The sequence below is a fragment of the Tympanuchus pallidicinctus genome, unplaced genomic scaffold (assembly GCF_026119805.1).
Source record: "Tympanuchus pallidicinctus isolate F22 unplaced genomic scaffold, pur_lepc_1.0 scaffold22, whole genome shotgun sequence".
Classification (NCBI taxonomy): domain Eukaryota; kingdom Metazoa; phylum Chordata; class Aves; order Galliformes; family Phasianidae; genus Tympanuchus; species Tympanuchus pallidicinctus.
Window position 1 is genome coordinate 36,090,642 of NW_026294739.1, and position 14,065 is coordinate 36,104,706.

Genomic DNA, 14,065 nt, shown 5'->3' on the forward strand with positions numbered 1-14,065 from the left:
ACAGTTTTACAATTGTGATCTATTTAATGCCTCTCATCATCTGAACACAGCTACAGATGCAGCTGAAACAAGCTAGCTTTGCCCTGCTACTGGAGCCACTGCCCAGTGAATGCTTTCTCTCTCATTGCCAGGGCATCACTCCGTGGCATGGTGCAGTTAACAGTCAATTTCTTCCATGCCTGTATCTACCATCCTACCAGCTACTTAAGATGAACCATTAGTAGACACTTTCATAGAACTTAACTTTAATAATAAATATAGGGAAACAATGGTACCCTAAATTAGCAATCTGTCTTCTCACCCTCATGAAACCTGGCTGACACGAGTTTGAAGACTGTAATCAGGGGTGTTACAGACAAGCTGGACAGTAACACTGCTAAGACATGGAAAACCTTCAACAACAGCAAGCCAAACCAGCTATGCTGTGAAAAAAAATGTAGGTCTTCTATCTTTTCAACATCTAGACAAATTGCTAGATACAGGAAGAAGAAGACTGAATTTTTCGTGTTCAGAAAATCCAATAGAAAAGAAGATCTAACTAGTCACAACATTTGGGACAGCCTTAATCAAAGACATGGCATTAGATATAGCTTCAATTAACTCAAAAAGAGACAAATCTTAATTTTTCTCACAAAAGTATGTGACTGTATCATCTGGTTGCAAAATGCTAATTGTCTAATTCATGACACTTTTCTCAACAGTCACTTTGGAAGGTACCATCCACTGAAGTGCACTAACAGGCCAACCTTTTACATCTGGTCTCTGAGTGGTTCTAGTGAAACTCAGCAGAGCCACTCCAGTGAGCCCTGCCCAACATTCTCCTGCAGCATTCAAACAAAAGAGAAGGTTCAGATTGGAGAAATTAAAGTACTCGTGTCACTTTTTATGAGGATTGATTTATGAATCAGATTAAGATAGGTATCTTAGTTTAAGCTGGGACAATTGTTTTCTTCAAAGATCCATTGATTCATTTTCTTAACTACAGCAATTAGACTTAATCTGAAGAACATCTCCCCTCTGCTTTATTGACAGTTCTTTAAATTTAAATGATATTTTTAGAAATGCTTCCTAAACAGCAAAACATTCGTTTTTCTTCTGTCTTTCATTTTAATATAATTAAGAGAGAATGTCAGTGGAACAGAACCTTGCCAGGAGATAATGATCTCATGCTGACAGATAAATAGTAAGGTAAAAAAAAAGCATAGTGAAAGTATATTTTCTTTAGTTCAGTGATTTAATTTGCTATTATGTCAACTGATTAGCATCTTAAGTACTGTTGTACTTTATCAGACTGACAGATTGGTGAAGAGGTGATAAAGCTGGTACCGTAAGCCACCACACACCGACGTGACAGTTACCAAATTTATGCATGTCCTGTCCCTATTTCCCTGCTCCAGACAGAACAAGTGACTGAGCTTTTGAGTGTGTGCACTGACAGCCTTTTACAGGACATGTAAAGATACTGAAGGACAGATCTGTTCTGTCTGAATTCATCATTTTCTTACAAGTTTTCATGTAATTTTAGCCCTGCAATTTCTGAAGATCATGGGCTTTTTTTCTTGATATGTCAGTTGGGTGTGTTTTACCTATTTCATATAATAAAATATCCTCTACAGAGGCTGTTATCACAAGATGGATTTTATTCATAACTTACCATCAATTCAATTGCTTTCCTCTCCAAGTCAGTCTTCCTTTTTTTTTTTTTTTTTTTTTTTTTTTATTTGCTAGTAAAAATTAAATAAAAGTCCTGGCACTTGCTTGTAGATACATCGCAAGAAACACAGTGCTCTGTCCCATGCACTGAACTCACTAATTTGCAAGTGCAATACTGAATGTAGCTGCATCCTTAAGGAAACCTGCCATTTATATGAATAAAACTCCTACTCCAGCGCTTACTGCCATTGCTCTTACAAGGTCAGACCTACTGGGCCTGATCCATGGTGTTGAGTGTGCACAATATCACTATTATATTTTTTAACTTCTCAGTGGAATAAAGGCTATAAGACCTAGCAGTGTCATGGAAAATCGAGTCTTTACCTTGAACATTCAATTTCTGTCATAAAGGACCTAGAAGATTAAGGTAAGTAGCGAATAATTCTTCTATCTTTAGCCTATATTGTGTAAGCCATAACAATATTCATACCAGTTCCTCAGCTTTTCAAACCAGTAGATAAAACAGCTGCTGGGCAGGTGAATTCTTGGTGACAAGGACGTATTTCTAATTTTTAGACCTCACCTGCAGCTGTGATAAAAGTGGCATTCACTTCTGAGAAGTGACATATATTTGAGGGGTGCTGTAATGTTATCTTTCAATATCCATGGACATACAGGACATAATGATTGTCCCACATTTAGGCACAAGATGACTTAAAGTACTGGCAACTAAGGTAGACGGGTTGCAAATTAAGAGGAAACTATAAAAAGCAAATCAAGACAAGTAAAAAATGCTTTAAGCATAAAGGATGAATTACAACTGTGAGAAATAGCACTAGCAAACAGCACTAGCATGGTGGTATAACACAAAAGCAGAATGAAAGATTTAATATTTGGTAGCAGATGACGAAATGGGAACACACAATAATACTATGTGCAAGCGCACAAGCTAATATTGGTCTTGGATGAATTGCAGGGAAAGAGAATATTGAGCAGACATTAATAGCATTGCTCTGCTTAGTGATACACTACAGCTGGCTCAGGTGCTCTGAGTTTAGGAAGAGTGTTTAAAATATTAGAGGAAATACGAAGAGGCAATAGAGGAATTAGAGGGTAAGATGTGCGAGGTGAGACTGCGGGAGCTAAACTTACATAGTCTCAAAGAGAGAAGGCTCAGGGGGCCTCAATCACAGTCTATAAATACCTTCAAGGTAATAATATAAATGAAGGAAGGGAATTCTCCAGTCTCAGAAGATAGCAGGACAAGGAGCAATGGCCTGGAGCTAAGGAAGCAGGAGCACAGGGTAGGTTGGGGAACGCTTCTTAGCTCTGGCCTCAGCCGTGCTGGTTGAATTCAGTGTGGGAGGAAAAACCGTTTTCCTTCCAGCAGCACTGGGGCTCCTTGCCCACACGCACACACAAGCCTTACCAGTGCATTCATGATGACACTAGCCTGCAAGCTCCTCTTGGAATCTGCACAGCACAAAGCCGAGCATCAGCACAGCCGTGGCCATATGCCATGTGGGCTGTCACAACCTACACATTGACTCGCAGGTCTTCCTGCAATCACATGACCATTAATATGAAGTGATTTTAGATTAAAGGCACTCATCAAATTGGGTCTGTTTTTCTAGTGGAAAATAGCATGGTTCTCCATGGCTGCACTTTGCTGCACTGGGATTTTTCTCTATCTTAGAGCACTGATAAAAAGGCTGGTTTTGCACATTCTTTGAAGGGTGAATAAAGCTCAAACCATATATTAGCTGGAACGTGTGGTGATTTGACTTCCATTTATCCACTTAGTTCAGTAGAGAACAAAAATTTGGTGCACTGTACCAGTTAAACAGAATGAGTCCCTGTGAGTCTTATCTACTGCTAAGACACATCACAAGCAGAAAAAGATGACTCTTCCATTCTTTGAAGGATGTCTTCCCTTTTCCCTTAAGAAAAGGCTATTCTTTTTATTTTTCATGCCAGTTTACAATCAAATCCCAATTTCAAATTCTCTTATCCACTTAATGGGGCAAAGGGGACAGAAAAAAAAAAGAATAAAAAAGACCAAATCCTGCAGATTCAGAGTCATCTGCATCCAGTAGAGGCAAATAGCACTGAAAATGAGAAAGTACTATAGAGACTGTGACAACAACAAAGATCCTGAAGAGGCTTGACTGACTGTAATACGGATGGTGACAGAGCAAGAAAGCAACGTGGAGAACATAAGCAAAAACAGCAAAAATAAACTTAACAGCAGACTCAGCTACTATGCAGAGGGTTCAAATAACAAGAGTAAATGAAAATGCTTTTTGATCCAGTGATCCTCAAAGGAGCCACTGCTGTTCTTGTCCATTGGAAGCCATCTGCCTCCCAAACAGAACAGCTCCTCCGTTCTGGACAGCAAGAAATCAGCCTCCTCCACCTCCATGAAAATCCTTCCACGTTTATCAGAGTCATAACGCAACATTTGAAAGCAGAACAGAACACAACAAAAGCCCCAGCTTTTGTCATGACACCTCCTCTGTCTAATATTTATGTTCCTAGCATCTTCTCCCATGCCCTTGCTCCAATCAGAGAAGAACTTCATGCAAAGGGATTTGATGTGCATCCTGTAAGCAATGGCAATATTTTTATTGTTGTTTTCACAAGAGTTTATATGCTTTATTCAAAACAATTAAATAAACAAAGTAAAAAGAAACCAACCCTCCCACATCAAGATCACCATTCACCAAGTTAACGTGCTGCCAGATAGGAAGATAGGAAATTAGGTTGCGGCAAACCACGTCATTGTTTCACCTGGAACCTGATCAGTGATCACTGTAAACCAGTAATAAATAAATAAACCAATAAACCACATTCCTTCTTAAACTGACAGTGGAATAGAGGACAGGAAATGCTTTGACTTTGTAACAAATTCTCTCTTCAAGCTGCTCTACAACCTTCTCATTCAACATTTTGTGCTTTATGTATGCCATCTTGCTGGGAACATGCATCTTGCTTGCTTCAACCCCAAAACTGCCATGTCTTTCAGCAAAAAGTTACATAAAAATCTCAAAGCACAATGTACCATTCACATGTGGCGCTCAGCACCTCAGAAAACAAAACAAAATAATAATAAAAGAACCTTTCTAAACGACACGAATGTACAAAAGCTAAAAGCAGACTGACCTGAAATGTTCAGCAGCTGAAGACTCAGCCCTTGTTAAACATAAACCTGCTCATGCTTCATATACAGAAATCTATTCGTTTTAAACAGTGATTTTGTGTTACTGTGTCCCCCAAATAAATACTGCTGCTATGCAAAAATTTTTAAGACACAGGGTTGAAGGGGATTAAAACTGTTTTCTAAGTCTATAGCTGAACCACACAGCAGCATCAGCTCAGTAAATGTTCCTCAGCCATTTGCTACGAGTTACCACTTAAATGTACTAAAGCATATAATTGTGTAAGCTACCACACTACCTATTGACTGAAAGGCTAGGCAGCTTTGTAAACACATACTGAAAAAATTATCTGCCTTATTTGTGTGTCATCAAGAGACTAGAATCACTTCTGGGTAAATAAGATGCATTCATAACATTATCTAATTATATAGTTGCATATATAAATATAGTATAGTTATATATATATATGTATAGTTATCTAATTATATATATGGTACTTAACTTGAAAGACCTGTGGCCATTTTGGCGTTTTAGGAAAAGAGCATACATGTTTTATAACTCTAAAATAATGATTTCCACTAAAATACTAGGAAACATTACAGCTTCAAAAATTACATAGTCCAAATTGGAGAATAAAATGAAGCATACATTTGTCATGACGCTAACCAAAATATACGGTAAGGCAACATAACTTCAAAATATGTAACAGTTCATTTGTTATCTGCATACGCTTGAAGTTACTGTGAAAATCTGCCCCAAATATTTCTCCTAACACTAGCCAAATCAGGAAATTTAGGAAGAAAAATTATACAGAAGTTCTGTATTTAAAAAATAAAGTGATATTTCCTCCTCCTACTGTTATGATTCCTAAGCTTGATTTGCAAACCTTACCTCAGTCAAGAAGTCCCACTAAAACTAATAAAGCTACTCATATAACTAAGCTTTCTTGAATAATTTACTCTTTAAAATGTCATCTATGAGGTTTAGGGTGGTAAAACTAATTTTCATTGTGAATTACTTCTGTAGCAACAATTGTTTTCTTGTAAAACATAGTAAACAGGAAATTACGGTAGTAGCACTTCTGAATTTTAAAATCTAAGTAGGGGAAAATTATCTCCAGTTTTGGTATCTATCAAAACATGCTATGACTGACAAATATTAACATTTATACTTAGTAAATCCCAGAGCTTTTCAGTACGCAAGGAACAGCATGTAATTCAGCTCTAAAGAAATGACAGTTTTATGTTTCAAATATCAATCACTGAACGTGCGTCTATCCTAAACAATTACTCTGAAAAATGACAGCAAGAAAATAAGGAAGCATTTTAAGGCTGACCCATTTTTAGAGGTCTTTGAAATCTTTATTATTATGCAATCCTACTTGCTAATGGCAGGGATCCAGAGACCATCAAGTGATGCCAGTTGATGTAGAGCTATGTCACTGCCCTTTGACAGCCATTGCTACCCATCCTCCTCCTTCAAGCAGCAGTATCCTCCGAGTTTACAGACTGCAGTTTTACTCTTTAGGACACATTTCTAGATTGGCACTTATAGTCAAAGGCAGTCTATGTCTACCCTCTACAATGCAGGGTACACTTCTCAAAAATGGATTGGGAGGAGTAGAGGGGAAGAAGAGGAACAAAATGGGGAAAAATGGGAGAGGTACAGAAAATGAATACAGCCCAATAACTACGAGGGAATCTCTGGGCTCTGGAGACATGTGTTCTACTCTCTGCTCTGCCAAATTCCTTGTGTAATGTGAGGAAATCAATTAGTACCTTATCTGTGAAATGGGGATACTCAATTACTCACAGGGGGATTATGAGACTAAATAAATAGTTACAAATTTCAAGTGATTTAGACACTATAGAAGTAAAAGACAAAACAGTACCACTGAGAGAGAAGCACAGTTAGATTCCTGTTCCCTGTCACCCCATCCTACTCCCAATAAAAGTACTCCAGTGACTGTACTCCTGTCAATAGAAACTACTCCTCTACACCATACGTTTCAACTGCAAATTCCAGTGGCCCAAAAAGAAACTCATCCCAAATGACAAGTGTCTCAAAGGCAGGTAGCAGAATAAAACAATTATAACAGGATAACGGTGTCTTACCCAAACAAGAAGTTACAGCAATGTTTCCTTCCTTGCAAAAGTTATCGGGGAGAAATGGGAGAGAAGGTGTCATCTCCTTAGCTTCCCAGTCATGGAACAGCTCTGCTTTCTCAACTGACAAAAGCTGGAAGATCTTCTCTGAAAGTGTTACTGATGAAAACAAATTCTACCAAACACTACTTCTCACTTAGACCTGAAGAATTACTGAGCTGCAGGTTAGACTATTGTTGCTGTAAAAAGAACATTTATACAAGATTTATGGAGAAAATAGGTATAATGGGTGTCATTAACAACTCACCAGCTCCCAACAGTGAGCAGACAATGTCACATGAGCAACAGTATTTAGCTTCTGGAGCTAGCCTGGGAAGCAACCTACACAGCACCATGTGCTGTTGCAGGCAAATGATCTTTTAATGGCAACAGCTATATGGGGTTGCAGCCATTCAGCCACCACATTGCAAAAATGATGATAAATGATAATGAGAAATTATTGCAACTATCAGATGTATTACTAAGTATCCCTACTGATTCGTATTATAAATCTGAGAAAATCTTTAAGACTGATGTCAAACTGCATGAAGCACACCATGCAGCTAACTTTACAGTTAAGTGATAACTTGAACTTTGGGACTAAATTCAGAAGTATTAGAGCAGGAATTCTTTAAAGATTAAAACAGAAACATCCCATATCAACCACTATCTTAACTCCTTTCAGCTTCTGAACTTGAAAAAGATGCAGCAGCAACCTGAACTACTCAGTGGTGCTTCCTGCTCCAACACTGAGACGGAATGAGAAGTCTGCTTAATGCGGTTGCCCAGGCTTTGCTTCGCCCCTGTGCTCTTGGACAACAGGTGAGATGCAGCAAAAACACTTTTCAGATTGCTGAAAAATGTTACTTGCAACAGTGGTGTCACTGAGGAGTGTAATCTAAGTATGAGCCTCTGTTTGATATTTTTGCCTCCTAAAAAAGAGTCATTTGTTAGAGATAAATCATCATTTTTATTTCATTTTATTAGAAAATGCTGGCAAAATGCTTCCCTTTCTCCTCACCCCTCTTCTTCTTTCCGCTTAGCTAGTAAAACATACAAGGTGTTAGGGATTTGTTAGTGATCTGATTCTCATTAAAATAATATAAAAATGTAATTACAATAATTAAAACCAGGCAAATTAATAGGCTACCTTTTCCTCCAAATAGTGCTGAGAATGCCACAGGCAGCCATAAACTTCAAATTATTTTTGTTAAAGAATGACTGTGTGTGATTAGAGCATACAACTTAAGAAACGTTTCTGAGGAATTAATATGAAGCCATTTAGTAACTGCTGTATTTGAAAAAGTCAGCTAAAAAAGTACAACATTTTTGCAGGACATTTTGGTGTGTTTCCTTGCATATATCTGTCTTTATATCCCTGGACCTGTCTCAGAGCAGTATTAACACAACTGAATTGGGTAAGCAGCCATGAGCACAGGAGGTAGGTGTTCACCTTCACATTACAAATAATAGAAAGAAAATCTAATGCTTTCTTTCTCCCTGCATGTGGTCAGAAAGTCTTCACAAATTCATTCTGTCAATAGTCTGAGCTAAAGAAAGACTTGGTTCTGTGTGAAGGTGTTTTATCCAATGATCTATGCCCATGACAAGCCATCAGTTTGAGATTTGTGGCTTATCAATACTTCTAGAATGTTTTCCAAATATTTTCAATTTTCTCAAAAATCTAATACCCAGAGGATAATTTACCCTGCCCTACCTGGAGATGTAAAAAGTATTTTGATTTTAAATATTCTGTATTGAGTATCACACCCAAATCAAACCCTTCCTCCCTTCCAGTCCGGCTCTTCACATGCTAAAAATGCTATCTGTCAATCAGCTATTGCTTCTCCTAGACTTGATTATATCCACACTACTGTTTCTCACCCACACATTACCAACGCTCCTCGAAAAACATAGCAGTGCCACTGAAAGGCAACATTAGTTCCCCTGTACTTATCTAATTTCAGATTTTCTCTTTGCCGTGGATTCCAATCATCTGGCATTTCACAGCTCTTTTTTTGCCTACTAATAGAAAAATAGTCTTCATAAGGTACCATGTGACAGACTGTAGTGTTCCCTTAGCAGAATGATGTTCAGATCCTGAAATCTACGACCCAAGAGGCAACCCAAAGTAGGAGTGTGACCACATTTGAATCTGATTAGTCTTCGTGTCAAAGCCAGCTTCTGCAAACATAAACCATTTCCAAAATTGTGTCATTTATAAATTCTGTACAGAGAAAGGCTAGCCAAAACAAAAGATACAATTCATTTAAAAAAATACCAAGGTAGAAAAGCAAGATATCTGCATTGTTAAATGATGCAATGCTGTTACAGAGAACAGCAACTCTGACTTCAACAGTTGCTGGTATGAACTCAAAACCAAAAGAAGAGTTAGTATGCCACCAGTCCTATGCTCCTTAGTAAAATTACACCAGCAAAGAACAACCTTGATCCCTAGAGAGACGTTAGAACTATTTTTTGCATAAGAACCTAAAACCTTGAGGAAAAGCAGCCTTGACTACACACAGAATCATTGTTGCAGCCACAGGAATTAACAGTTCGTAAGAAATTCCACTATATAAATGCCTCTTATAAACTTTCACTGTTATTACAAGTTAAGCTGCATGCTTTTCAAGGCATCATAGTCAAAATAGCTCAAAAGAGAACAGTAAATACCAGCACAGAAATTAGTCTCTGTGAGAAATGGCGATTCCGTCAGCATGACACGATTTCTTCCATCCTAGTCTGAATCCAAGACACAGCCCCATCAGCCCTCCAGCAAAGTGGGAAAAGGGTTACAATTACAGAGCTTGTACTGCACAGGAAGATGGTGCTGAAGGGAAGAGGAGTGTCTGATAAAACCCCTGTACGCAGAGCGCCATGGAATAGCTTCTCTATGGAGATTCATAGCAACTAGATAGCATGAGATGGCATAAATATTAGTTCAAGCAGGGAAGAAAAATACTTGGTTAATTTAACCATAATTCAATTTCCCAGTCCTCCAAAATATTTTAAACAGAATCCTTTTCAAATTTTCCCGAAGAACAGCATGTTGTAAAAAAGGGGTCTCGTATTGATGTTATAATTTACAGGTAAAGCTAAAAATTATGCAGTTCATTTAAAAAACAAAACAAAAACAAAAAAAACAAACTTGAACAAAAATGAAGTGATTTAGTCAAAACAAATAATTGCAATGGAAGACCTATAAAACAGCAGTGAGAGTATTGCTGATTAACATGCTGAGTAAACTCCACAAACCACTCACACTGAACTTATCAGTATACTGGAAGAACAAAAAACATGAATGTAACACGAGCAGATCAACAACATGCCAGCGGTTCCCACTCAGAAGAGAAAAGCAGGCACTGAGAGTCTGTGTAGGTACCTGCAGGATCCAAGAACCCCTGCGCTCTGTTCCTGTGCTGAGCACATCGCCACATCGTGGGCAGTCTGACTCATGTCACAACTGAGCTAACTGCCTACCAAATACCTGAGCATTTCTAATTTCAATGAATCAACAAATCAAATTTATAAAAGTACACTAAAAAATTAGTTTCAACATTAGGTGGAATTAGAATATGAGCCACGTTTATAGTTCTGTACAGCTTTACAATCAAAGAAGAGTGTAAAAATGTAGAAGTTTGAAGAAATGAATGGGCATTAAGTTTCCACCTGTGGATTAGGATTAACACAGACCTGAATCTGAGTTTGGATGCAGATTCCAAGCCCAGATCCCCATACAAGGCTGGAGCAGCTCCCACACCTCACAATCCTACAGCCGTGTTCTCTGCTCATCCCAAACCTTGCCTGTTGGATAAAACCCGGAGCAGGCTGACCTTGCTAAGCTGTGGTTTATCCGTACTCACCCTCCAAAGAGAGGACGTGGGAGGCAGAAAGGATGCTGTTTCTAGGTCTCTGGCAAGAAGAGGCCCCCAAAACCATCACAACCTGACTCAGACTTGTGCAGATATGTAACTGGGGCCCCACTGGCCTTGTGGGTTCACCCCAGCAGTCCCTGTACTTCCTGCTCTCCATGTCATCTCAGCAGTCTCTGGGTGAGATCAGCCTATCTTTTCCACAAGATATAGCATCAGGGAGATACATTCTTTTTCACTGTGATATGTATTCAAAGCAATGGCAAAACACAAGTTTAACACACTCTTATGGCAAAGCCCGGCACCACTGTCACACCAAAAGAGATACTGCTGTGACAATTCCAAACTCTTCAGTACTTGCTGCTAATCTGGAAAGTAAGTTAATGTAGGCCAGCTCCAGATGATCAATAATACACAGATCCTCTACAGGAACTTCACGTACACAGCCAGCCAGTACACTATTCTGCCGATTCACTTTTCTTGTCCTCACAAGCTGGTGCATTGCTAAAATTTATCTGAATCAGATGCGAAAGGTCACTACATCATAACCAAGCATTTGTCTTAAAACTCAAAAGCCACAAAAGGCTGGAAACTATCTGCAAATTTTCCAAACATACACTTTTCCCTCTTTATTAAGACATAAGTATTACTTTACAAAGCACATCTGAGCATTAAAATTAGAGTAGAAATTGCATTTCACCTAGATGCATTTGTATCTGATAAATCTTTTGTCTTTTGAAAAGACATTTAAAGTCTTTTGTGAATATTTTCCCTGCGGTTTCCCCAGTAGCTCTTTCTTTAAATCACCACCAGATGGGGCTCACTTATAGCTGAAATCACTGGACATTACAGAGTTTTACATTATACACACAATCTATCTTATACACAAATAGGTATGTCTATTGCACGCACATTCGTTTCCATGCTATAGTTGCACACTTTTTATCTTTTTATCTTTTGAAAAAAAAAAAAAATCCATGCTTTTGAGAATTAGTAAAATAATCACTTATGGATTTCCTTTTTTTTTTTTTTTTTTTTTTTTTTTAATAGATGCACACACATATATATATGTATATATATATACATTAATTCCATTGTCACACTGTCTGACCAGTTTAGATCAAGTTGATCATGGCATGAAGAGCAGACGTGTTGCTCAGGAATTGCAGTGCCAGCTTTCTAACTACTTTTCGTGTTCATAAAAGCTGTGACGTGGACTCTCACATTACATGCCTTTGAATTATAGAATGCTTTAAAACACGCTACACCCAGTTCCAGTGTGATCAGCAAATGCAAAATAAAGTGCAATTTGTTTAGGAACTTCAAGTCTATTAAGAAATCTCCAGTACTGATTTGATGTACCAGTTCCCACTCACCCCCCTCGCTTTTTATTTTTTTAAGGTCAAAAATGAGGAATGAAACCTCTTGCTGTACAGCCTGAAAATTCAGTCAGGAAAATGCCCTATTTTTATCACCTACTTTCTCTCTTTCTGAAGGCTTTCCTTGCTGTGTTATTTTCCCCCCATTTCCCAGTTATGCATGAGCAACAATTCCCATAGAAAATAATCGAGCTTCCATTTTAGCTATGCACATTTCTCAGGATAGATTTTGTGAGCAAGTAAGGGCTTTAGCCTGTTCTCTCAGCCCAAGTTAGCAGCACTGGGTACTCTCTGGTTGATGTCAATCAGAAACATACTGTGCTAAGGATAAGCAGCAGCAGGGACCCCCAAATGCCTATTTGATAAAGAGATGCCATAATGGTAGGCAAAAATAGGAGGTAAGAATTGCAAAATGGAAGAGAATAACTTAAAGTCCGTCAGATGCTTAGCTACAGTGGTGACAATATAAAGCTAAAATTAAGATGAATGCCTGTAAATCCATTTCATTCTTAATAGCTTAAAGCCGTAGCCAATGTTTTTTAAAATAATAAATTCTGTGACTTCAGCTTTGAAGACTCCAGGGGGCTTATCAGACCTGGCTCCTGCACAGGCTAATCCCAATTCTCCAATAAAAACCATATCTCCTGCACAGAGTGTCTCTGACTACATGGTTTGGCAGCACCCACTTGATTCACATGGTGCCTACTACTGTAGTTCCCCATCAGTATTTTTCCACAAATATGAAAAGTAAGAGCATCTTTTCAGAGAGTGACAGACCTAGCAATCAGTTAGGCTTCAAGATGCATGAGATTGTAAATAAAATCATCATGCAAAAAAGTGTGTCCTTTTCATGCAATGTTACCAACATGCTGTGAAAAAAGTCACCCCTACTAAATCAGTGTTGCATCTGATGCCAGTTCTTTTTTCTCAGTGGGTGCCTAAACTCAGAACTTCTCCATCTTAAAAAAAAAAAAAAAAAAAAAAAAAAAAAAAAAAAAAAGACTAAAGAAGCATACTTATTTTTACTTATACTTATTTTGCAGATCATACCACTTAAGGAGAATGGAAACATCAGATTTCAGATTACAATGCACTTTCAAAAATATTAGCCTCTGGCTGCATGTCTGACTGCATTGCTCAGCAGGGAAGCAGGGGCCAGTGGCCAGAAGTCACCAGGGAGAGAAGGCACTCTGAGAAGCAGGCTCTGAGTGCCACAAACATCACCCAGTTCCACTCCCAGGCTATGGCTTCAGCTGGGAAAGCAATAAAACAGACAAGAATGAAGCTAAGGATTGCTAATTAAAAAATAAAAAAAGAGAAGGAATTCCCTCCAGCCTAGCCAGCTCTCCTAACAGTCTGAAGTCATGGGCAAAGCTACATTTACACAAGAATCAGAAGAATTAATTCTTAGTAGCTGTGTGAGTAATGAATATCATCATGTACAGGGGGAGAAGATGCTTATACACTTCATTTGTATTTGCTTTTTAGATGCTTATACAAATCAAGTTTCCAGACTTCTCCAGGTTCTTCAATTACATGGCTAATAGTGTAGTTTTGTGCAATAGCATTTTTATTAACACTAACTTGCACATATTCTATTTCTTCCAATAATTTCATAATGAGAAAAATAATAAATTTAAACAAAAAACATGGTCAATAATTCCCATAAAATTTCTAGAGGCAGATTCCTCTCACATGTTTCAACTCCCCAGCATTGGCAGAAAGGGTTAAAAGTTTAAGTGACGATCTACGAACGATTTTGTTATTTAATACTTCCATATTAGAATGGATTTGGGGGAGGGAAAATGAAGTTACTCTGCAGTCACTACAGTTACAGGCAGAGATAGCCAGCCACA